Source organism: Lactuca virosa, chromosome 3 (genome assembly GCF_052849685.1).
Source record: "Lactuca virosa cultivar CGN04683 chromosome 3, Lactuca_virosa_CGN04683_v6, whole genome shotgun sequence".
NCBI lineage: Eukaryota > Viridiplantae > Streptophyta > Magnoliopsida > Asterales > Asteraceae > Lactuca > Lactuca virosa.
The window spans coordinates 315,201,888-315,225,990 of NC_136428.1; the positions used below are offsets into that span (position 1 = coordinate 315,201,888).

The window sequence follows — 24,103 nt, forward strand, 5'->3', positions numbered from 1 at the left end:
TTGAAGGGTCCAGTAAATGGTTTCGTCTAGGCTTTTAGAGTATTTTGTTTGGAATGAGTCTGTAATAGTGTTTATGGGTTGTTTGTTGGTCAATTGGACATTTTGTGTGTTTACGACCGTAAACCCTGTTTACGGTCGCAAACCCAGTTTACGGTCTGGTCTTGTATATATAGAGGAGGTGTTAGTCTTTAATTGGTTGTTGATGCCATTGCGTTTACACAGAAGTCCTATCGAGTTGTACCAGACGGTTTATTGAATATAATCGTGTGCAAGCTTGATTTCTTTTCATCTCATTCGTATTCTGTGATTGTTTGTTGCTTAACTACCGGTAAAGATCCATATTTGGACCTTACAATTTGATCAAAAAACAAAAAGTGTATGCTTATAAATTTAAAGTATATTATAGCTCAATAATTATACAGAATCGGTTAACTCGATGGAAGTTCATACAACTTGTAACTTTGGTTTAAAGTTAACTGTCACAAAAATGTTGAAGACCATTCTTCAAAACCTAAAATCATAACAGAAACAATAATCATGTTTCAAAAAATAAAGCCTAATCGATTACATGACGGGAGTGTACAAATAGCAAAAAACAACTTAGCAGATGCGTGACAAAGTTGCTTTATAGATCCTGCATATTTTGGGTTATCTGGTAATACAAAGAATACTAAAAAGGATAAAAATTTGAAAGTGAATTTTGAACTGAAAAATTAGTAGTTGGAGCTTTTGAATGATATATTATGAATCTGTCAACCAATTTGAATTGCAAGATATAAAAAATCAAATTACGTATCTACTAACCTTTTTAAATTGCAATATTTGCAAGATCACAAACCAATTAGATTCAAAAACTTGGAGCATATCAAATTAACCGATTATATCTTTTTCAATTGGAGCATAATAAACTTATAAGTTGTTTTTTAGTGTTTGGCTGATTCCGATTATATATGTAAAATGACCAACGAGCACATTTTTCAATAACTGTAATAATATTTTAAAACTGTTTGTCGCCTAAACATAAACATCTTAACATATATAATTTATCATCTATATAAACTTAGATTTGAACAACTTCAGAAGCATGAAATTAGAAACTGATAACTTAATAATTTTGTAAATATTTATAGTTTATCTTCAAATATCTATTATAAAACGAACAAAATAAAAGCAACTCAGCCGTTTATTATTAAAATATGTATCACCTGAAGATATATGCATCAGGTCCAAGCCCATAGTAACCCTCAATCCAATTTTTCATCTAGAAATTACTTTCAAGTAACCTAGAAATTACACGGACCAGTTATGTGCATATATGATCAGAATCCACAGGGAAAAATGAAAAACTTAAATGTTGATCTCCATTTATTTGAACATCCAAGCACACACCAATATAAAACATAATTTTTTAATTTATACAACAATCATAACCCAAAAAAACCTTTAAAATTGCAACAATACACTACACCTGATGTCCAAATTATTAATAGAATGAGAAATAACATGAAAGATCGATCGATGATGGTTTCTCTAGTTTCATTAATCTATATCGAATTCACGTCAGAAAACACACTAATAACAAATAGTACTTACATAAAGTTGGAAAGTGTTCGTGAGGTAAATGGATATCGTCATTCGAAAATGGGTTCTTACTAGGAGATTTGGATTTGTGAACTCTTAACAAATAGATTTTCCCCTTTGCTTTCACCATTCCACCAGGTGCCCTGAAAATACATAGTGTACACAACAATTAGCTTAAGCATTGAGGGCATTCATGTCTTTTTAACATTGTCAAATCCACAAAAAGTTAGAAATTTTGTCCATCGGTCCCTGATCTGTTAATAGTAATTATAATTTCATGTAGATTGTTGCTGTCACAACTAGCATCTTAGGACTAGAAATTTCTATCCATGTACAACTAATTCCTTGGTGTAACCATGTACGTCTATGTGTAGTATAAGTAATTTCAATACAATACGAATTTATACATCTAATAATTTTTATTTCTAGTCAGAACTCCCTCGTGTAAACTCAAAATATAATCCAATAAGTACATTCACTCAACTTTGGGCCTTAGCCCATGTTTTCTCGGTCCAAACCCCTTAATGGACCAAAACTCCCTTATTAGGCCTAATGGGCCAATAACCCCTCAACTTGGTTCCCTTGGGCCGAAAACCCACTTTTGGGCCATAATTGGGCCAAAAATCTCTATCTAATGCCATATAGGGCCATAAGACCCATATTGGGCCTTATTGGGCTATGAAGAATTATTTTAAGCATATTGGGCCGAGAACCCTTTTATTTAGCCTCACTTGGCTGCAAACCCATAAATGGGCCTTCATGGACCGAAAAACCTTATTGGGCCAATGAGTTCTCGGTTACACTTCAAACTCGAGCCCAACATTCCTTTCTTCTTCTCCGCCCTAAATCCGATCGGCCCATTTATATATTTTGTTTTAAGAAAAAGAAGGAGAACAAAGGTGGGTGTTGACTTTGGGTGACACCTCACCATTACATGGAGGATACCCACGCAATTTGTTCACCATACTTCTAGGAGAGTTAGAATAACCATCATGTATTAACTTCCTTGATCTCTCTCTTCCTCTCTATTTGCGGCCGAGACCACCACCACCTCTCTCATTTCCTACTTCCAACTCACTTACAACTCTCTCATTTCCCTCTCAATCCTCAAGAAAAACTTTTCATCCTTTACTCCTTGCTCCAAAAACCGGGGGTTCTAGTGTGCTTACAAGAAGATTTTCTTCAAGCATTGCATACTTGGTAAGTTCTTGACAAACTCCCTAGACTTAATCCATGTTACACTAGGAATTCTTCCTCATGCAACTTTATTTGGTGTTCATGCTCCTAGAGACCATCTTGGGTTCGAAAATCCCTACAAGGTAGCAAGCTAGGCCGAAAACCTACTCCATTTTCCTCTTCAAAACCGATCAAACCCCAAGCTGAGCTTCATACCCCCTATTTTCGAGTTTTCCTTTCTTTTGGGGGAGGATGCAAGTCAAAGTCTTGTTAAATCTTTGTATAATTGCTTGCATGGTATGTTTTACATGTGATGTGTGTGTTAAATGTTGTGATATTATACTACAAGCCCCATAAATTCGAGATTATACAAGTCTTGAAGTTGTTAGAATAAGTTGCCTTATGTAACTTCTCATGTTTGGTTAACAAGGTTAAGTATGTTAAAAACTCATTAAGAAACTAAAGAAAATATAAAAAGGGACCATATTTGACAATAGAGTAAAAATGGGCCTTTAATCACATTTTCGGCATTAACGGGCCAAAATGGTCATTTTTGATATAAATGGGCCTTTTATGTCATTTTCGGTATTTTTGGACTAAAATTGAATTTTTATTAAAAAATAAACCATTTATGATATTTCTAAATTAAAATGGGCCGAAAATGAAACATATAACAAGTTTGGGTCAAATATGACATTTTTATTTAAAATGGGCCGAAAACGAACCACAGCAAACATGGGCCAATTTTGAACACTTTTATAAAAATGGGCCCTAAATGAGTATTTTAGTAGAAATGGGCCGTTTTCAACAATTATGACAATATTGGGCCATTTTCGACCATTTATGGTAATTATGGGCCATTATTGACCTTTTTGGCCGCTTATGGCATTTTGGATAACTATGGGCCTTAATATATATTTTATAAAGTTGGGTCATTTTTGTCATTTTTAGTAATACTCGACCATCTCTGACAATATGATTTAAAAATGGACTATCCTCGACATACGTGATAAAAACAAAATATCTTGGCATATACACAATTAATATTATTTATAATATTAAATAACATGATCAACTATTAGCGTAAATTTCTGTTAGGATTCTAGTGAGACGCACCTTCACCGTACCTATTTTAGCGTACACCGAAAGACCTTTAATAGTTATAACCAGAGTCTCCTGGAGGGAGAGCGGAAATTTGTGTATAGATCTATACGGGGTTGACACCCCACACCTGAGCTGTTCGCTACAGTTAGACAGACCAGTCTAGGGTGAAAAATGTCTTCTTCGAAACCGACGCCTGAAGAACGTCAAGACAGGCACTCCGTCATATTAGTATGGTTATAACGACTCACTTAGAATATAACTATATTATTTAAAATTTACACGGGACACACATTAAAATTGTAACCAACTACGGGTTGAATACTTTAAACACAATCTCACCACGCAGGTCTTAGGGTTTTAAGACCACAACTTTTGTAAAACAGAAAATATAGGATTTTCTGGGGAAACATTTTCTTACAAGATCTCAATACGGATAAACAAGAACACACACGCAACTATACATGATTTGAAAACAAGACTCATAAACTAGTTTTACAAAAAATATTGGATTTTTCTGGGGTTTTAACTATCACAAGGTTTTTATATAAAAAGTGCTTATGAACTCACCAACATATTATATGAACTCACCAACATATTATATGTTGATGCTTTTCAAACGAATTGTTTTCACAGGAACTCGTTAAAGAGGTTGGAAGCTAAGGAATTTGTATGTGGTTGTAGTTTGTTTTTCACCATACACTTGATATTTTTGGGATGTAATTTTATCAACAAATACAATGATGTAAACTTTGTATGCTGTTATATTTTATGTATGGTGATGACAATGCCTATGTTTCATTTATATACATTTGTTATGATATTATAAGATGAAGTCATTCACCCCCGGACGTTTCCGCCGTTTCGGTTTGGGGGTGTGACAGATTGGTATCAGAGCATTGTTTATAGTGAACTAGCATGTCTAACCATACAACAGATGCAACTATAAATACAATGGGACTAAAACACTCTGAACAAAGATAAGAAACACTTAAAAGTTTGTGGAGGAGTTAGAGATCACGATTAAACCCATGCAGTTATGTAATCGTATTGGGGATAAATATAGCCTGATCAACTATATTTATTCAAAATACGACCAACATGTGTTTGAGAGTGATCGGGGTGGACAACGAATCTGAAACTTGTCAACCTAATACCCAAAGCATTGATGAACCGAACATAAACGAATAAAATACTATAGGAGTATTTTGACAGTAAGTGAAACCTTTATTGTATTGTCTTAGATTTCCTTTTCGTGCTTATATTTTTGTGCAGACGCTATGGGCGGCTTCCACCTTCCTGGTGATCCCTACTTCCCCAATCAGGGGAATGGGGGTTGGCTTGAGAAAGAGCTGGAGGAAGATCTAGAGGAGTTGGAAGCGGAGCCCGAAGCTCCCGAGGTGGACCTGGAGGAGGATGAGCTGGAGGGTAGTGATGAAGACATCGAGGAGGATGACTCAGACGCGGAGTCTGAAGTCATCAATCTGCATTACATGACACGAGTGTTGGCGCACAGGATGGGACCCCATGGCCCGATGCCCCCATGGGCCCACGACATTTGGAGATGGAGCAGACAGCAAGGGGCACAACCACCCTTTGGCATGGACCAGGGAATGTTCGACCTCCGACATGGAGGGCCGGCCGACCGCGCCCTCCCCGTGATTTTCAGGAGGACACGAGACATTGGGGAGCAGGCCCAGATGACTGCCACTCAGATGGAGGAAATGAGAGATGCGGTGGATTGCGCCGAGAGGCAGACTCAAGAGGTAGTGAGAGACTACCAAGAGCGACCGGCGGCATTGGAGGCCAGGCTGCGTGTCACCGAGCGCCAGTTGGCAGGCTCCAGGGCGCATCCACTTCATCATCAGCACCACCAAAGACCTCCCGCCGCGAGTAGTACCCATCCTACTCACCACATGCTCTTGATGTTATCTCTTTTCCTTTTTGTTTTGTGTATGTAGGGTTAACTCCTCGATTAAGTGACTACACTACTCTATGGGGTTGTTATACTGTTTGACTATTATCCCATGTACTGTAGACCTTATAAAGGCCAAATTTTCACGTAACATGTACCAAACCTTAATTAGTAATGAAACAAGTGTGCGTTTTATTTGTGATGTTATTATCTGCTATGAGTTCTATTTTCATTATTTCTTGATACTGTATGATTTCACTTATAAGCACAACCGAAATGCCGCAAGCGCAAGATAATAAAAGATATATGAAATCATTATATACTCATCGTCCTTCTGATCCATGACAGAATATGCCTCGAAGATATGTGTGCAGAAACAACAATACGGTTGCACCACCGCCACCACCACCACCACCGCCAGAGATAAACTCTGCTGCTTTTCAGGCAGCAGTCTCGGATGCAGTCACTGCAGCTTTGGCTCACATCCACAATGGAAACAATGGAGGTGGAAATGGTCAGGGAATAGGATGCTCCAATCATGGAATGAATCAAGCGCCTACAAAAGAATGCACCTATAAAGATTTTTCTCATGCGAAGCCCCGAACATTCAACGGAACCGGTGGGGTGATAACTTTAAAACGTTAGATCGAGAAGACCGATTCTGTCTTCGAATTTGTGAATGCCCAGAAGAAAGTAAAGTAAAGTTCATGGCCTGTACGTTTGTTGATCAATCCCTATCATGGTGGAATGGTTATATTGAGGCCTTAACACTTCCAGTTGCAAATTCCATGCCGTGGGAGGAACTCAAGGAGATGTTGCTGGTTGAATACTGTCCCCATGGGGAAGTACAGAAGCTGGAACAAGAGTTATGGAATCTTACTGTGCAAAACTCAGATATTGAAGCCTATATCGCTAGGTTCAGCGAGCTGGCACTTTTGTGTCCAGGAATGATAACCTCGGAGGGAAAGAAAATCGAACGTTTTATTTGGGGGTTAACTCCTCCAATTCAGGGGAACATTATTGCAGCCAACCCTGAAACATTCGATAGTGCAAAGCGTTTATCTCAAAACCTGTATGGTCATTGGAACAAGAAGAGCACCAAGACTCCAGAGGTTGAGACCAAGAAGGAAGACAACAACAAGAGGAACAAGGGAAATAAAAGGAAAAGGGGGAAAGCTTCGGATTCTTCTAAGAAACAGCAAACGGTAGCGGTTTACGCTGCTACTACTCCGACCATGCAAACCCCAGCTACAACCACCACAACTGCACCAGTGCCTGTGAAACCTTATGCAGGTTCCAACCTAAAATGCAACAAGTGTAGTTACCATCACATCGGTGCATGCAAGGACTTTCAGTGCACAAACTGGAATAGAAAAGGGCACACTGCCCGATATTGCAGAGCGCCTCCACGACAAATGAACCCTCAACCTGACAATGTCGGGGCCAGCCGCACGTGTTACGGGTGTGGGGAGGCTGGCCATTTCAAGCGGGATTGTCCGAAAGCTAACAGCCAGGGTGCTGGGGGATCCGGCAGGGTCCTAACATTGGGGTAGGGTGAAGCAGTTCGAGATTCGGCTGTTGTCACTGGTACATTTCTCCTAAACAACACTTATGCATGCATTTTGTTCGATAGTGGGGCTGAGCGGAGTTTTGTGAGTCACAAATTCAAACACCTTCTAAATCAACAACCCAAAAAGCTAAGCGAAGCCTTCACGGTGGAGATGGGTAATGGGAAGACTGAAACAACCAAAGACATTTACATAGGGTGCACACTAACACTAAATAACCACTCATTTTCAATCGACTTGATGCCGATTAATATTCGATGTTTTGATGTGATTATCAGTATGGACTGGTTAAGCCCCCACCATGCCGATATTATGTGTCGCGAGAAGGTCGTTCGCCTTCACCTACCCACCAACGAAACTCTAATCATTTACGGCGATAAAATTAGTGTAAATCTTCGTCTTATCTCGTGCATCAAGGCACAAAAGTGTCTGCACAAGAAAAATCCTGCCTTTCTAGCCCACGTGGTGGACAAACAGAAAAGGGAAAAGAACATTAACGATATTCCAAATGTGTGTGACTTTCCAGATTTATTCCCAGAAAATCTCCCGGGGATACCTCCCATGAGACAGGTTGAATTTCAAATTGACCTGATACCTGGAGCCACATAAATTGCCAAATCACCCTATAGGATAGCCCCTGCGGAAATGCAGGATTTATCCAGCCAACTAAGCGAACTCCTCGACAAAGGATTCATCAGGCCAAGCTTCTCACCCTAGGGAGTTTCGGTCTTGTTTGTCAAGAATAAGGATGGATCTTTCAGAATGTGCATCCATTATCGGGAGTTAATCAAGCTCACTATCAAGAACCGATACTCTCTCCCCCGGATTGATGATCTATTCGACCAGCTTCAAGGAGCCAGTTACTTTTCCAAAATAGATCTAAGGTTTGGATATCACCAAATACGGGTCCGAGAAGAATATATTCCCAAAACTGCCTTCCGAACCCGCTACGGACACTTCGAGTTCCTGGTAATGCCCTTCGGTCTGACAAATGCACCTGCAACATTTATGGACCTCATTAACCGAGTTTGCCGACCATTCCTCGACAACTTTGTAATTGTCTTCATCGATGACATACTCGTTTATTCACGAAGCAAGGAAGAGCACAGTCAACATCTAAGGCAGGTCTTGGAAACTCTAAGGGCAGAGAAGTTGTACGCAAAATTCTCCAAATGCGAGTTCTGGATTGGCAGGGTGGATTTCTTGGGGCACGTAGTCAGTGAGGAAGGGATACATGTGGACCCTTCTAAGATCAAGGCTATTGAGGGCTGGGCAACCCCAAAGACGAATACGGAGATCAGGCAAATCTTGAGCCTTGCTGGTTATTACAGAAGATTCATTCAGAATTTCTCCAAGATCGCCAAGCCTCTCACCGCTCTCACCCAAAAAGACGTACCCTTTAACTGGCATGCAAAACAAGAAGCTGCCTTCCAAACTCTGAACCAGACCCTCTGCAGTGCTCCGGTCTTGACTCTGCCAGAGGGAACAGAAGATTTTGTAGTGTATTGTGACGCTTCCAACCAAGGTTTGGGATGTGTACTAATGCAACGTGGAATGGTGATTGCCTACTCATCCAGGCAACTGAAAAACCACGAGGTGAATTATAATATCCACGATATCAAGCTAGGAGCGGTGGTCTTTGCTTTAAAATTTTGGAGGTACTACCTCTATGGAACAAAATGCACAATTTTCACAGACCACAAAAGCCTACAACACATTTTAAATCAAAAGGAATTAAACATGAGACAACAAATATGGGTTGAACTGATCAACGACTATGAATGTGAGATCAAGTACCATCCCGACAAGGCTAACGTGGTGGCCGGTGACTTAAGCAGAAAGGAATACTCGGGCCGCCAAGTAAAAACACTGACAATGACCGTCCATTCCCACTTATCCTCACAAATCAAGGAGGCTCAGCTGGAAGCCCTGAAGCCGGAGAACGCTGCAGACGAGGCTTTGCGTGGAATGGACAAAAATCTTGCAATCAAGGAGGACGGAGCCCACTATCTCATGAACCATATCTGGATCCCAAAAATTGGTGGGTACAGAGACGTAGTCATGAATGAAGCGCACAAGACACGATACTCCGTCTATCCGGGTTCTGATAAGATGTACCTGGATATCAAGCAACATTATTGGTGGCCGAACATGAAAGCGGAGATTGATACCTACGTGAGCAAGTGCCTGACTTGCGCAAAGGTTAAATTAGAATATCATAAGCCCTCGGGATTATTACAACAGCCAGTGATACCCGAGTGGAAATGGGAATGAATAACAATGTATTTTATAACCAAATTGCCTAAATCGGCTGACGGACTGGATGCCATTTGGGTGATTGTCGATCGGTTGACTAAATTCACCCATTTCCTAGCAATAAAAGAAACATACAAAATGGAGAGATTAACACGGATCTACATAAAAGAGGTGGTGAGACTTCATGGAGTGTCGATGTCTATTATCTCTGACCGAGATAGTAGATTTACCTCACGATTCTGGCAATCACTTCAGAAAGCAATGGGAACCCAGCTTGATATGAGTATTGCCTACCACCCCCATACCGACGGCCAAAGTGAACAAACCATTCAGACGCTAGAAAATATGATGCAAGCTTGTGTGATAGATTTTGGCAAGACATGGGATACCCATTTGCCACTAATCGAATTCTCCTACAAAACAGCTACCACACAAGCATTAAAGTCACACCCTTTGAGGCCTTGTACGGTCGGAAATGCAGATCACCTGTCTGTTGGGCCGAGGTAGGAGACACCCAATTGGCAAGGGCACAGGTACCGAACAGAACACTCACAGGACCTGAGACCATCCGAGAACAACTGAGAAGATCGTCCAAATCAGGGCACGACTCTAAGCGTCTAGGGATAGACAGAAGAGCTACGTAGACAATAGACGAAACCCGCTGGAGTTCCAAGTAGGTGATCGCGTGATGCTAAAGGTCTCTCCCTAGAAAGAGATGATACGGTTTGGAAAGCAGGGAAAGTTAAATCCACGATACAACGGACCATTCGAGATCCTCGCCAGGATCGGTCCCGTAGTCTACAAGCTGCAGCTACCCTCGGAGCTCAGCAACGTACACCCTGTCTTCCACGTGTCAAACCTCAAGAAATGCTTATCGAATGAAACCCTCGTTGTTCCACTTGATGAGATTCAGGTGAATGAGGATCTCCACTTCGTTGAGGAACCAATTGAAATCATGGATAGGGAAGTGAAGCGTACAAAACAAAGCCGCATTCCTATTGTAAAGGTTTGATGGAGTGCAAAACGCGGACCTGAGTTCACATGGGAGTGCGAGGACCAAATGATGCAAAAGTACCCTCACCACTTTTCTAACGAAAGAATTTCGGGATGAAATTCCCTCTAACGGGGGGATGATGTCACAACTAGCATCTTAGGACTAGAAATTTCTATCCATGTACAACTAATTCCTTGGTGTAACCATGTAACTCTATGTGTAGTATAAGTAATTCCAATACAATACGAATTTATTCATCCAAGAATTTGTATTTCTAGTTAGAACTCCCTCGTGTAAACTCAAAATATAATCCAATAAGTACATTCACTCAACTTTGGGCCGTAGCCCAAGTTTTCTCGGTCCAAACCCCTTAATGGACCAAAACTCCCTTATTGGGCCTAATAGGCCAATAACCCCTCAACTTGGTTCCCTTGGGCCGAAAACCCACTTTTGGGCCATAATTGGGCCAAAAATCTCTATCGAATGCCATATAGGGCCATAAGACCCATATTGGGCCTTATTGGGCCATGAAGAATTATTTTAAGCATATTGGGCCGAGAACCCTTTTATTTAGCCTTACTGTGCCGCAAACCCATAAATGGGCCTTCATGGACCGAAAAACCTTATTGGGCCAATGAGTTCTCGGTTACACTTCAAACTCGAGCCCAACATTCCTTTCTTATTCTCCGCCCTAAAACCGATCGGCCCATTTATATATTTTGTTGAAACATAAAAGTGACCCTCTTAAACTTAAAAGAGATCCGAATCTACCTTTCAAGAACCGCAGTCAAATTTCAACACCGCAATCAAGATTAGCAACCACAATCATCAACTCTTAGTCTCAGTCTTTTATCTGTTATTCTATAAGTACTTCCTTTTATCCAGTGTGCCCTGCGTGGCAATCCTTTACCAGATTAGACTGTATGTAGTCTTCGACACTCTATAAATAGAGTTCTCTCTTTCTCAATGAATTACCTCTCTTACGCATCTAAATCTTATCACTCATCTTACTCTCTTCTTACTTATCACTTAAATAGAATCGTAACTGTTTGAAATCTCTCTTCGGAGCAAGTCTTTCTAGACTTAATCACTAAGTTTGATCTCACTTACTAACTTAGTCTGATTGCATTCCTTGTTATGAATCAACTTAAGTGTATACTTGATATAATACTTACTGTCTTTTATATTTCCTTATATTTGTGCATCTAAATCTATAACTTTCTAACTCTAACTTATTATTATTGTTGACCTTTAATGATCCTTTGAGTTAAAATTTATTCCGCATTATCACTTGTTCTAACGTTTGTTCAAGTGTGACTCAAGCTTTTCTCTCAACAATTGGTATCAGAGCCAAAGTGGTGGCTTATTGAATTAAACCTCTGATTTTCAAAAGGCCTTCTATACCACTGAAGCTCATTTCTTAAAACATATAAACAAAAAAACAACAAATTTTTCAAAACAAGGAAATATGGCACAAGCATTATCTCTCAATGTTGCAAACAGTGTTGGTGGTTCTAATAGAGCCCCAATATTTGTGGCAAACGAATATCATCACTGGTCTCAAAGAATGGAAGGATACTTAAAGAGACTTGGAAGAGATGTATGACGATCCGTAGAGGAAGGACCACATGTCCCTGTTCTTACACCAGTTCACACCGACGGCGCCACAGCCAGACTAGGAGGAGGTCAACCAACCATGAATCGTCCCACCAAAGATGTTCTCGATAAAATGGAAAATGATTTTGTTGCTTTTTATGAAATCTCGTGTGGAGTTGCTCCTGACAACTTCGACATTATCATAAACTGCAAATCATCAAAAGGAATCTGGGATGTTCTCAAAAACTTATATGAGGGCACAGAACAAGCTCAAGATAAGAAGCTCACAACCGCACTCAATGAGTTCAACAATTTCAAAGCTCATACTGGCGAAAGTTTGGAAGACTCCTTCAAAAGGTTCAACCTGATTGTCACTAAATTATCTAATGCTGGCACGGTCCAAAGTAACCATGAGACAAATCTATAGTTTCTCAATAGTTTGGGTAGACACTGGACGACTGCGAAGATGATAGTCCAAGGAGACAGGAAGATCCATTCTTTATCTCTCTACAAGCTCTACAGTGAGTTGCAAGCACAAGAATCCACCGTACTTAAAGAATGTGCTGACTTCAGAGGACCACTGGCTCTTATAGCACAAGCTCCACATACTCCATCATACTCTCCCTTTTATGACAACGCTCCGCAGTCATACGAAGCCGACTCAGAGTATGATGACGAAGAAGAATTTCATAATGATATAGCTCTTGTTAGCTAACAGTTGAACCGGCTACCACCACCCTCTTTTCGTAAGAATCAGCAGTTCAACAAACCTCCATTCAACCGCAACTTCAATAATCACTCTCGATATCCCAAGAATCCTCACCACCACCACAACTTCATACCACTCAACCCAAAGAGGCACCGAAGCCCATCAATCCAACTGACTCTGGTACCCCGTCAGAAGATAAAAATGATGTTGTAATCTATCACAAGTGTAACAAGGAGAATCACTTTGTAAAGGACTGCAAAACCAATGTAGTGAAAGATAGAGCATTCTACCTTAGAATGGCTCAAGAATTGGAAGAAAAGGAAAAAAAGCAAGGGCATACGTAGCCCATGTAAAGAGGGGCCATCAAGTTTGGTCATCCGGAGATGAAGATGAAAATGTCAGCAACGTCAAGGGTAAAAGCAAGATTTGCATGCTGGCAACTGCTGATGATGATGGGTCTACAAAGCTTAAAAAAACTATTGCTACATGGCAAAGGATGGGACTCTAAGCATCGTCGAACAGGTAAAACTCATGATCGAAACTCTAAATTATAGCATGCATGACTGTCAACCATTCATAGACAATCTTAATGACACATGTGTTGTCGTCCTTATAGACTATAACAAAGCTCTAGATGAGAAGAACATAGCATCCCAAGAGATGTTTCACGTAAGAGGACGACTGGACAACAAAAGACTCAAATTAGCTATGTTAGAAAAGGACTTAGAGTTAGAGAAAGATGCAAGAATGTTAAGTGAAACACAATTAGAAATAGCTTTGAACCAAAGAGATCTAGCTCGAAGTGAAATTGTACGATTAAATCTTTTAATAGAAAAAATGTTCAATGAAAGTGAAGCTATTGAACATCTCGTGAACAATGGAACCATAAATAACACCTATAATTGGGGTTGGTACAATGGGTATAATACCGCAGAGGACTCATCACCTCGGTTTAACAAGGACCGTCCCTATGTCCCTCCGGACCGAGAGTACCATTACCCTGTCAATAATAAAACCTTCCCTGAGGACATCAGAGCGCACTTCAGTCGCCTTCATGACCTAAGCAATAATTGTGTCATAGAGGAAATTCTTCCTAAATCCTCATATCACACATGTGATCAAAAACCTGTCATTGACACAACTCATACCGACTCTCAAGCGTCATCTGTTTGTAATGAAGAAATTCTTATGGAAGATTCAATAGATTTCACAAACTTTCCTTCACTGCCTTCGGATCACAGTATTGCCAACTGCAGTCCTACACCACAGTCTGACCAACCGTTCATCATAAAGTGTCCCACAACTCAGTCTTACTTTGCGGTAGTCCAATCATCCTTACCGCGGTCCCCATTCAAAAGTTTAGTAACTCTTGAGCCAATTCATCACGAACTGCCCATAGAAAACTTCGAATATGGTCAATGTTCCTAGAATCCTGAACCATCCACCTCGGATGAGTCAAGTCCTCGTTTTCAAAAACAATCTAAGGATTCAAAGAAACCGCAGTTAAATCTCACTGACTGTGGTACACCAAAAACTTTAGCAAAAATGGCTTTCAAAAGGGAACTCCAGTTTTGTAACAAAAGGAAGAAATTTTTTTCGAGAAGACAAGTCGATGTTTCAAATTCCAAGACTCCAGAAAAACCAGTGTTTTCAAACTATCTTTCTAAAATCTCGACTGTCAAAAAATCAAACAAAAAGGAATGTACAGTTCCTCAAACCTTTTCAAAGAAACCTAACAAAACCCAAAGGCAAGTAAAGTCTTTTCAAAGCAATGGTTTTATAATTTATTCCTTAGACAATCCAAAATGGAAAGGAATCTTGCCTACACCAACCAACCTCAAATCACGTCAGTTTCCTGCAAGGACACATCCTAGGAAACAGTCAAGTGCACACATTGTAACAAGGCTCTCTGACTCAAAAGGAAAAGGCAAAATTGTCAGACCTCAGCATCATACAGGTCCTAAACATAATCCCACACCTTTCGGACCGCTGACTAAAAACATTGTCAGGACAAGTGCTAAAAACGCTCATCTGTTTTTCATCAAAAGGGGTTTTCTCGAGCCCAACCTCGTATTTTTCCAAGATACTGTACTTGTCAAAACTCGCATACTTTTAAGAAACCTCGTATCTATCATATACATCGTAACTTTTCAAAATCTCCAAAAACTCACAAGTTCCTAGGTCTAGGACTCAAAATTGACACTAAACCTGTCCCGACAACCTCGAATCATGCATCCATTAAAAATTCATCTGTAGCCCGGGCTCCAAACTTGTTTGGATGCCCAAACTAACCGTGTAATTCTCAGGCTTTGTGCAATGAGGAACAAGAGGAGGAATGGTTAATTGATAGTGCCTGCTCCTTGAACAGGACCGGAAGGTTAGAATAACTTCGGGACTTCAGGCCAATCAGCAATGGTGGAAATGTTACCTTTGGTAACAACACAAATGGTATAATCCGAGGTTATGGTGTTCTTACTACGGGAAACTTCTCTATTCAAAAGGTTTCTTATGTAGAAAGCCTTAAACACAATCTCATCAGTGTAGGCCAACTATGTAAAGCAGGCCATAGGGTTGAATTTGACAATGAGTACTGCTACATAATGACAAGTGATAGAAGCACCTGTTTGATCGAATCCAAGTCCGAAGGAACCATGTATCCACTGGACGTCTCTCTGATCATTGGGAAACCGCAGTTATGCTTTCTATCCAAAGCAGTATCTGAAGTCATCTGGCTATGGCACCGCAAGCTAGCTCATCTTAATTTCAGATATATCAACAATCTAGTCACTGGAGAACTCGTCTGAGGTCTCCCAATTCTCAAATTCAATAATGATACTCTCTATCCTATGTGTGAATGTGGCAAACAATCCAAAGCAAGTCACCCAATGGTGATTGATTCTTCAATATCTGAACCACTGGAACTTCTGCACCTTTATCTCTACGGTCCATCTACCGTAGCCAGTCTTCATCACAAAAAATACATACTGGTTATAGTTGATACTTCACTTGTTTCACTTGGGTCTTCTTCCTAAGACTCAAATCTGAAACTCCGCAGATACTGATCAATTTTATCAAAGAAATTGAACTTCAGATCAAATTACCAGTGCGCCGCATCCGAAGTGATAATGGAACCGAGTTTACCAATCACATCTTAAACAGCTTCTTGGTTTCAAAGGGGATTAGTCACAACTTTTCAGCTCCCTACACACCGCAGCTGAATGGAGTAGTAGAGCGAAGAAATCGAACTCTGGTAGAAGCAGCCAGATCTATGCTTAACTTCGCACACCTTCCTCTCTACTTCTGGGCCGAAGCAGGAGCCACAGCATGCTTTGTTCAAAACCGAAGCATTGTTTGAAAACGTCTCAGTAAATCTATGTATGAGGCCCTTAACAACTGCAAACCGAATGTCCGCTTCTTCCACATCTTTGGGTGTAGAGGTTTTGTGATTAACAACAGAGATCATCTTAACAAATTCGCACCAAAGTCGGATGAAGGCATCTTTCTTGGCTACTCAACAAACAAAGTAGCTTATAGGGATCTCATTAGACGTACAAGACTAATAGTCGAAAGCTTCGACGTCAAATTTGATGACTATTACGTCCGCAACATCGCTCCATCAACCGAAACCAAAGCAATCCTCGAAAGTGACATCCCTGCTTCTTCGGGTGCTTTAAACATTGTTGAAGTCAACTATGATGATCTCTTTGACCCTGTAGAGTCCGCTAAGTAATCTGAAGTTCTCGTGTCCACGAAGCTCAACAGCAGCATGCCGATGTATCTGGTCCATCTCCATCCAGTGAAGTATCACTTGATACTTCCACCTCGTCGGTTGAGTGGGAAAACTCCACTCCGGATCAAGTGACAACCATCGAGGTTCCAGTACTTGAGGATGAAGCTCCAGTTACTATCCGCAGAGGATCTCTACCCTCCAATGCCTCCTCTGACTCAAATGAAGAAAATATAGAGAACATTGACACAAGAACTGACCCAGGGATTATCACCCTTCCAACAATCCAGGGGGAACCTTTCCAGGTTCAAGTGGATCTCCCGTACGCAATCCAGGGGGAACCTTCATCTTCTGCTCAAGACAATTCAGCGGGCTGCTCACAAATCTAGGGGGAACTATCGTCCCCAACCACAGAATCTTCAGATATTGAAGACATCCCATCCACCGCAGCCGCTGATCATCTTCAACTTCGTTTACACGTATGGACGAAGGATCACCCACCAGGTCAAATCATCGGAAATCCATCCGCAGGTATGCAAACTCGATCCTCACAAGATTTATCTGATCATTGTCACTATGCAACATTTATGTCTTCAGTCGAGCCCCGAACCATCAAAGAAGCATTAATGGAGCCCGATTGGATTATAGCAATGCAAGAGGATCTGGAAGAGTTTAAAAGAAACAAAGTGTGGCAACTCGTTCCGAAGCCAAAAGGTCACACCATTGTTGGTACTAGATGGGTGTACAAGAAAAAACTGGATGAATCTGGTGCGGTAGTCCGGAACAAAGCGAGATTAGTCGCTAAGGGGTACAATCAACTTGAAGGTTTTGATTATGATGAAACATACGCACCAGTAGCCCGAATGGAAGCCATCCGCATCTTCTTAGCATACGCAGCTCACAAGAACATTAAAGTACTTCAAATGGATGTGAATAGTGCTTTTCTCAACGGTGAATTAAAAGAGGAGGTTTATCTTCAGCAACCTCCGAGCTTCGAATGTCTTGAATTCCCAGATCACTGTTACAAACTTGAAAAAGATGTCTATGGTCTAAAGCAAGCCCCAAGAGCGTGGTACGAGAGTCTCTCTGAATTTCTTGTCTCTTCTGAATATAAAAGAGGAGTGATTGATCCCACTCTATTTAGAAAGGCAAATGGTAATCACCTTATGCTTGTACAAATATATGTGGATGATATCATCTTCGGATCAACTGATCAAGGGATGGTGGATGAATTTGCAACGCTCATGACCAACAAGTTCCAAATGAGCATGAATAGAGAGATTAATTTCTTTCTAGAACTTCAAGTGAAACAAGTCGCTCAAGGGATATTCATCCATCAAGAGAAATACACCACTGAACTACTGAAGAAATACTCAATGGACAACTATTCCTCAGCCAAGGTCCCCATGGCCTTTGGATTTAAAATTTCTGCTGATCCTTCCGGAGAATCAGTGCATCACAAAACTTATAGAGGGATAATTGGCTCGTTGATGTACCTCACCGCAAGCCGACCAGACATTGTCTTTGCAACAGGAATATGCGCGAGATACCAAGCCGATCCGAAAGTATCTCATATGACCGCAGCCAAGCAGATTCTTAGATACTTAAAAGGAAGCAAGTCTCTAGACCTCTGGTATCCAGCAGGGAATGATTTCAGCCTACAAGCATTCACTGATGCGGATCATGCTTGATGTAGATTGGACAGAAAAAGTACTTCCGGTGGATGTCAATTTCTTGGTGGAAGACTCGTCGGCTGGTCATCAAGAAAACAGAGGTGTGTCTCACTATCTACTGCAGAAGCTGAATATGTGGCAGCAGCCAGCTGTTGCTCACAAGTCGTATGGATGAAAATGCAACTTATAGACTACAGATATAGAATGCTGCGGATATCGATTTACTGTGACTCAGAGAGTGCCATAGCGATTTCTCATAATCCTATTCACCACTCTAACACGAAGCATATTGAACTACGGTACCACATCATTAAAGATCACATCCTGAAAGGTAACATTGAACTAATCTTTGTTCATACTAATGAAGAGATTGCTGATGTTTTCACAAAAGCACTTGACTCTTCAAAACTCAACAGTTTTGTACAAATGTTAGGAATGATGAACCCAGACCCGCAATTCTTTTTGAATTCATAGGTACCGCAGACCCCTCTTGGTCTCCACTGTGGTCCTTACTAAATATATCTATCTTATATAGTTTCAGTGTATCTTGTGTACTGCAATACATTTTATGTACTACAATATATTATATATACCGCAACCATATATCATACCTATATTTCAAGGGTCCTTTATTATTTGTTATTTCTGATCATGTTCAAGTGTTCTCCTCAGTTTCTTCTACCGTAGTTATCTAACCAATCATCCACAATGGAGTCTTAATCCACAATGAAGACTCAAACCGCAATCACATTGATGAAACTTTCAACTACTTCATAAATTCTTGAAACATTGTGTGCTATTTAATGATCCTTCATTAAATAAGAAAAACATTCTCAAAAAATATTCGTTTTGTAGCATATGATCGTTTCAGTTCTTTCTTTCAAATAAACCTTTTGTCAGACCTATTTTAGGTATGATGCCAAAATAAAATAGTTTCCAATAAAAGAAATCTTTTTAGAAAATCTTTTCCTTAAACTTTCTTTTCCACTTGCCCCCAAAATGTCACATCCGTTACAAATTCAACATTTATTCAACGGACTATCGCCCAAGCCACGCGTTCTTCAGACATGGGGTATTGGGCCTGACATTTAATTAAATACCATTTTTGAAAATAACAAAAAAAATAAAAAACTTTTAGTTAAATGTTTTGTGGCTGATAATGATTTCCTTAATCAAAAACTCAAAGGTTTTTATCCTTAACCACTTTTCTTTAGGGTAACAACAATAATTATTTGCAATCTGCCACTATAAAAACCCTCTTTTTCTCTCCAAGAAAGCTTTACGCTTTCTGATCTCTCAAAGACGAACAACTTCTTCTTCCCTCTTGCATCTCAAATTTTACTGCAAGTTCTTCAAGTTTTTTAAAATGGTGAAGTAAGGACTTTCAAAGAAACAATCAAAGGCATCTGCCTCTGCTCAGCCAACTGGTTCCGATTCAACTACACGAAACCAATCGCCTTCGATTGCGTCTAGCAATTTTAGGGCAATTTTCGATGATCATCCTTCCTACAATGACTCGATTCGCCTCATGATCAAGTTCATCTCCAATCATCCACTATTTGGTCCATTCGACACATTCACTGATGTGGTTCCCATCTCCACATTGTTTAAATGTGCCTTTTCTGCACATCGTCCTCTCAAAAATCTACAAGAAGTTCATCTGAACTTAGTGGATGACTCTTTGGTCATCTTGACCAAAGACAAGTTTCTTGTTGCAATCAATTTACTGGTGCATCCCTCAACCAAGTTCTTCTCACCCAATTTTACAGACATCACCTCCACACTGTATCAAATGGGATACCAGAAGCAGATCAAGGGTATTGGAGAGTTCAAGAAGAACTAACTGCCTGCGGTATGGCAGTTTGTGTGCCATTTCGTGATCCGCAGTTTGTCTGGACGAACCGGAGGCACAGACAACATGGGCCTCAAACTACTTGAGCTCGTATGGAGCATCTTCACAGGACACGATGTTAATTACAGTCAAATTCTTTGGGATGACTTTCTCCAGTACATCCCTAAGGAGAATCCAAAAGAAAATCCAACCGAGCTTACTTTTGCAAGGTTTTGGGCGCTCTGCATTTCAGATCTTCATTCAGACGCCAAGATCAGTATAGGCAACGGCATCAACTTCTTCGTCACCCGCGATCTCAAAAGGTACGCTCCTTCTAAAGACCAATCTATCTTTGGACCAATCAGACGTCTACCCATTCACATCTTGACTACGGTTGGACTTGAGACCCAATTAGTCACAGACCATATTGAGGCTACAGAAGGTATTTGTTGAGAGAAAAACTTGAGACACACTTGAACAAACGTTAGAACAAGTATAGTTGCGGAATAGTTTATCTCAAAGGATCTTAAAGCTCAACAATAATAATAAGTTAACGAGTTACATAATTAGAGAGTTAGTTGCAGAAATGTAAGGAATATAAATGACAGCAAGTGATATATCAAGTATACACATAAGTTGATTCATAACATGGAATGCATTCACACCAAGTTAGTAAGTGAGATCAAACTTAGTGATTAAGTCACGAATGACTTGCTCCGAAGAGAAATAATATTCAGTTATGTTCTAGTGAACTTTGAGAGTAAGGAGAGATTTAGGATGCGTAATCAGATAGAAGTGAGAGATGTAATTGATAGCATCGAAGTTGTATTGAATTAGAAAGATTGAGCTCTATATATAGTGACTCAGGAATTACATTGGATCAAATCTCTAATAGTAGCCATGCAAGGCATACTGGACAATAGAGAGTACTACAATAAAAGTAGATAAAGTTAAACTAAGTAAACTAGTAAGTAAGAAAGGTTGCGGTTGATGATGACTTCGGATGAGGTTGCTGATGAAGGTTTGACTGCGGATCCTTAAGAGGTGTGGTAGCTCAAGTTCAAGAGGGTCACTTTTATGATTCAACAATTTCCCCCTAAGTGACCTCTTTAACTTCAATTATCAAGTTTTAGGAACTTGATTAGAATCCACCAAAACTTTCTGATATTTTCCAACCATGTGATCCTTCTTAAAATTTCGAACTTGACTTCAGCAGTCGTGTGTTTTGATCTTTCAACTGCGGTTCGACAAATTTCAAGTTGCTTCCTTGTGAGACGATTCATGGCAGTCATGGGAATGAAGTATTTGATTTTATCGACCTTTCTTTTGAAAATGACTCCAAGTTCTGGGAAGTTTGTTACACATAGGGATCTCTCTTGATAACCTTCGGTAGGCATCGGTGCAGGATCAAGTGGTGGTAGATCAAACTTTTTGGCAATTGTAGGGTAGATGTCTGCATCAATCTTTGCAAAGTCACAGACGGTTTCCCTCAGAAATGTGCTTGCCCTTTCAAGTGCTATCTTCAATCTTTGCAAAGTCACAGACAGTTTCTGATTTGAGTCTTAAGAAAGAAACCCAGGTGAACCGTGTGAAGTCATCAACTATAACCAGTATGTATTTCTTGTGATGAAGACTAGCTACGGTAGATGGACCGCAGAGATCAATGTGCAAGAGTTCCAATGGTTCCGAAATTGAGGAGTCAATCACCATGGGGTGACTTGCTTTGGAATGCTTTCCACATTCACATGCAGGACAGAGAGTATTATTGCTGAACTTGAGGATTGGAAGACCTATGACTAGTTCTCCGGTGACCAAATTGTTGATGTATCTGAAGTTGAGATGAGCTAGCTTGCGGTGCCATAGCCAGCTGACTTCGGATACTGCTTTGGATAGGAAGCATAACTGCGGTTTGCCTATGATCAGAGATACGTCCAGAGGGTACATAGTGCCTTCGGATCGGGACTTGATCAGACATGTGCTCCTATCGCTTGTCATTACATAGCAAAATTGGTCATCAAATTCAACTCGATGGCCTGCCTTACATAGTTGACCAACACTGATGAGATTGTGTTTAAGGCTTTCTACATAAGCAACCTTTTGAATAGAGAAGTTTCACGTAGTAAGAACACCATAACCTCGGATTATCCCATTCACATTGTTGCCGAATGTGACATTTCCACCGTTGCAAATTGGCCTGAAGTCCCGAAGGTATTCTAACCTTCCGGTCATGTGCAAGGAGCAGGCACTGTCGATTAACCATTCTTCTTCTTGTTCCTCCTTGCACAAGGCCTGAGAATTACACGGTTAGTTCAGGCATCCAAACTAGTTTGGAGCCTGGACCAAAAGATGAGTGTCTAAGTGATGCATGAACCGAGGTTGCAGGGACTGGTTTCGTGTCAGCTTTTAATCCTAGTCTTGGGTGTTTGTGAGGTTTTGGAGTGTTATGTTTTTTTGAAAAGTTACGAGGTTTCTGAAAAGGATCAGATTTGACATGAGATGAACCATTTTGACAACTACATTGACATTGACATGCTGAAATTTTGTCTTTTGCTCTGACACCTTGTTTGGTCAGCGGTTTAAATGATGAGGTAAGCTTGTGACCGCTCCGAGATTGGTAATATCTGACATTGGTGCTGTTGGAATTTGAAAAAGTTTGTTTCGAAAAAGATTTAGCACGTGTAGATTCTTTGGACCATTTTATTGGATTTGGTAAACTGCCCTTCCACTTGTTAAAATTTTGATGTGATTTTAAAAGTGTTGGTGTAGGTAAGATACCCTTCCATTTTGGATCATCTGAGGAATAGATTTGAAAACCATTGCTTCGAAAAGACCTTTCTTTCTTGTGGGTTATGTCAGATTAGTTTGGAATGACTGTTGAAACTGTACATTCATTTTTGCATGTTTTCTTGATGGGAGAGATTTTTGAAAAATAGTGTGAGAAAACAAACTTTTCTGGACTCTTAGATTTTGGAAATCTGATATGTCTTTTGTTTTTAGAAAAGGTTTGTCGATTTGTGCCTTGGGATCGAATTTCCTCTTTGAAAGCCTTTTTTGCTAAGGTTTTTGGAGAACCGCAGTCATTAGTGTTCAGATGCGGTTTCCTGGAAGCCTTTGAAAATTTTTTAAAACGAGGGCTTGATTCATCCGAACATGAAGATTCAGGGTTTTGAGAGCATTGACCCGCTTCAAAGTTTTCTATAGGTAATTCATGATGAATTGGCTGAAGAGTCACAGAGTCTTTTATTGAGGACTGCGGTAAGGATGATTTGACTACCGCAGAGTAAGTCTGAGTTGGTACTACAGTGGGACTTTTGTGGGATTTCTACGGCTCATGACTACAGTGAGAGACATTGCGGTCTGAGGGCAGAGATGGGAAGTCCTGTGAGACTTCGGGACTCTATATGATAATTTCTTCATCAACCACTGATGAAGTCTGAGAATTTGGATAGATTGTACCACAGATAGGAGTTTGATCACTTGTGTGGCTCGAAACCTCGGGCACGATTTCCTCTATGACACAGTTATTACTTAGATTATGAAGTCTACCGAAGTGTGTTCTGATATCTTCGGGAAAGGTCTTGTCATTGACTGGGAAATGAAATCCTCGATCCGGAGGGACATACAACCAATCTTTGTTAAACTGGGGTGAGGAATCCTTTGCGGTAGGATATCCATTGGACCAACCCCAATTGTATGTATTGTCCACAATTCCATTATTCACCAAATTTTCAATAGCTTCAATTTCATTGAACAATTTTTCTATTAATAGATTTAAGCGTACAATCTCACTCTGAGCTAAATCTCTTTGGTTCAAAGCTATCTCTAGTTGTGTTTCACTCAACATTCTTGCATCTTTTTCTAATTCTAAGTCCTTTTCTAACATAGCCATTTTGAGTCTTTTGTTGTCCAATCGTCCTTTTACATGAAACATCTCTTGGGACGCTATGTTCTTCTCATCTAAAGCTTTGTTATAGTC

At 40.3% G+C, this 24,103-nt stretch overlaps 1 long non-coding RNA gene across 1 annotated transcript in view; it reads right to left on the reverse strand.

Moving 5' to 3' along the window:
* Positions 1-1,604: 1,604 nt before the first annotated feature.
* The window catches only part of LOC145167342 (uncharacterized), a 35,412-nt gene continuing 12,913 nt past the window's right edge, over positions 1,605-24,103 (reverse strand). Inside the window, exon 3 of the long non-coding RNA XR_013741076.1 lies at positions 1,605-1,724. This is a non-coding gene — a long non-coding RNA (uncharacterized LOC145167342). The remainder of the gene's footprint in view (positions 1,725-24,103) is intronic.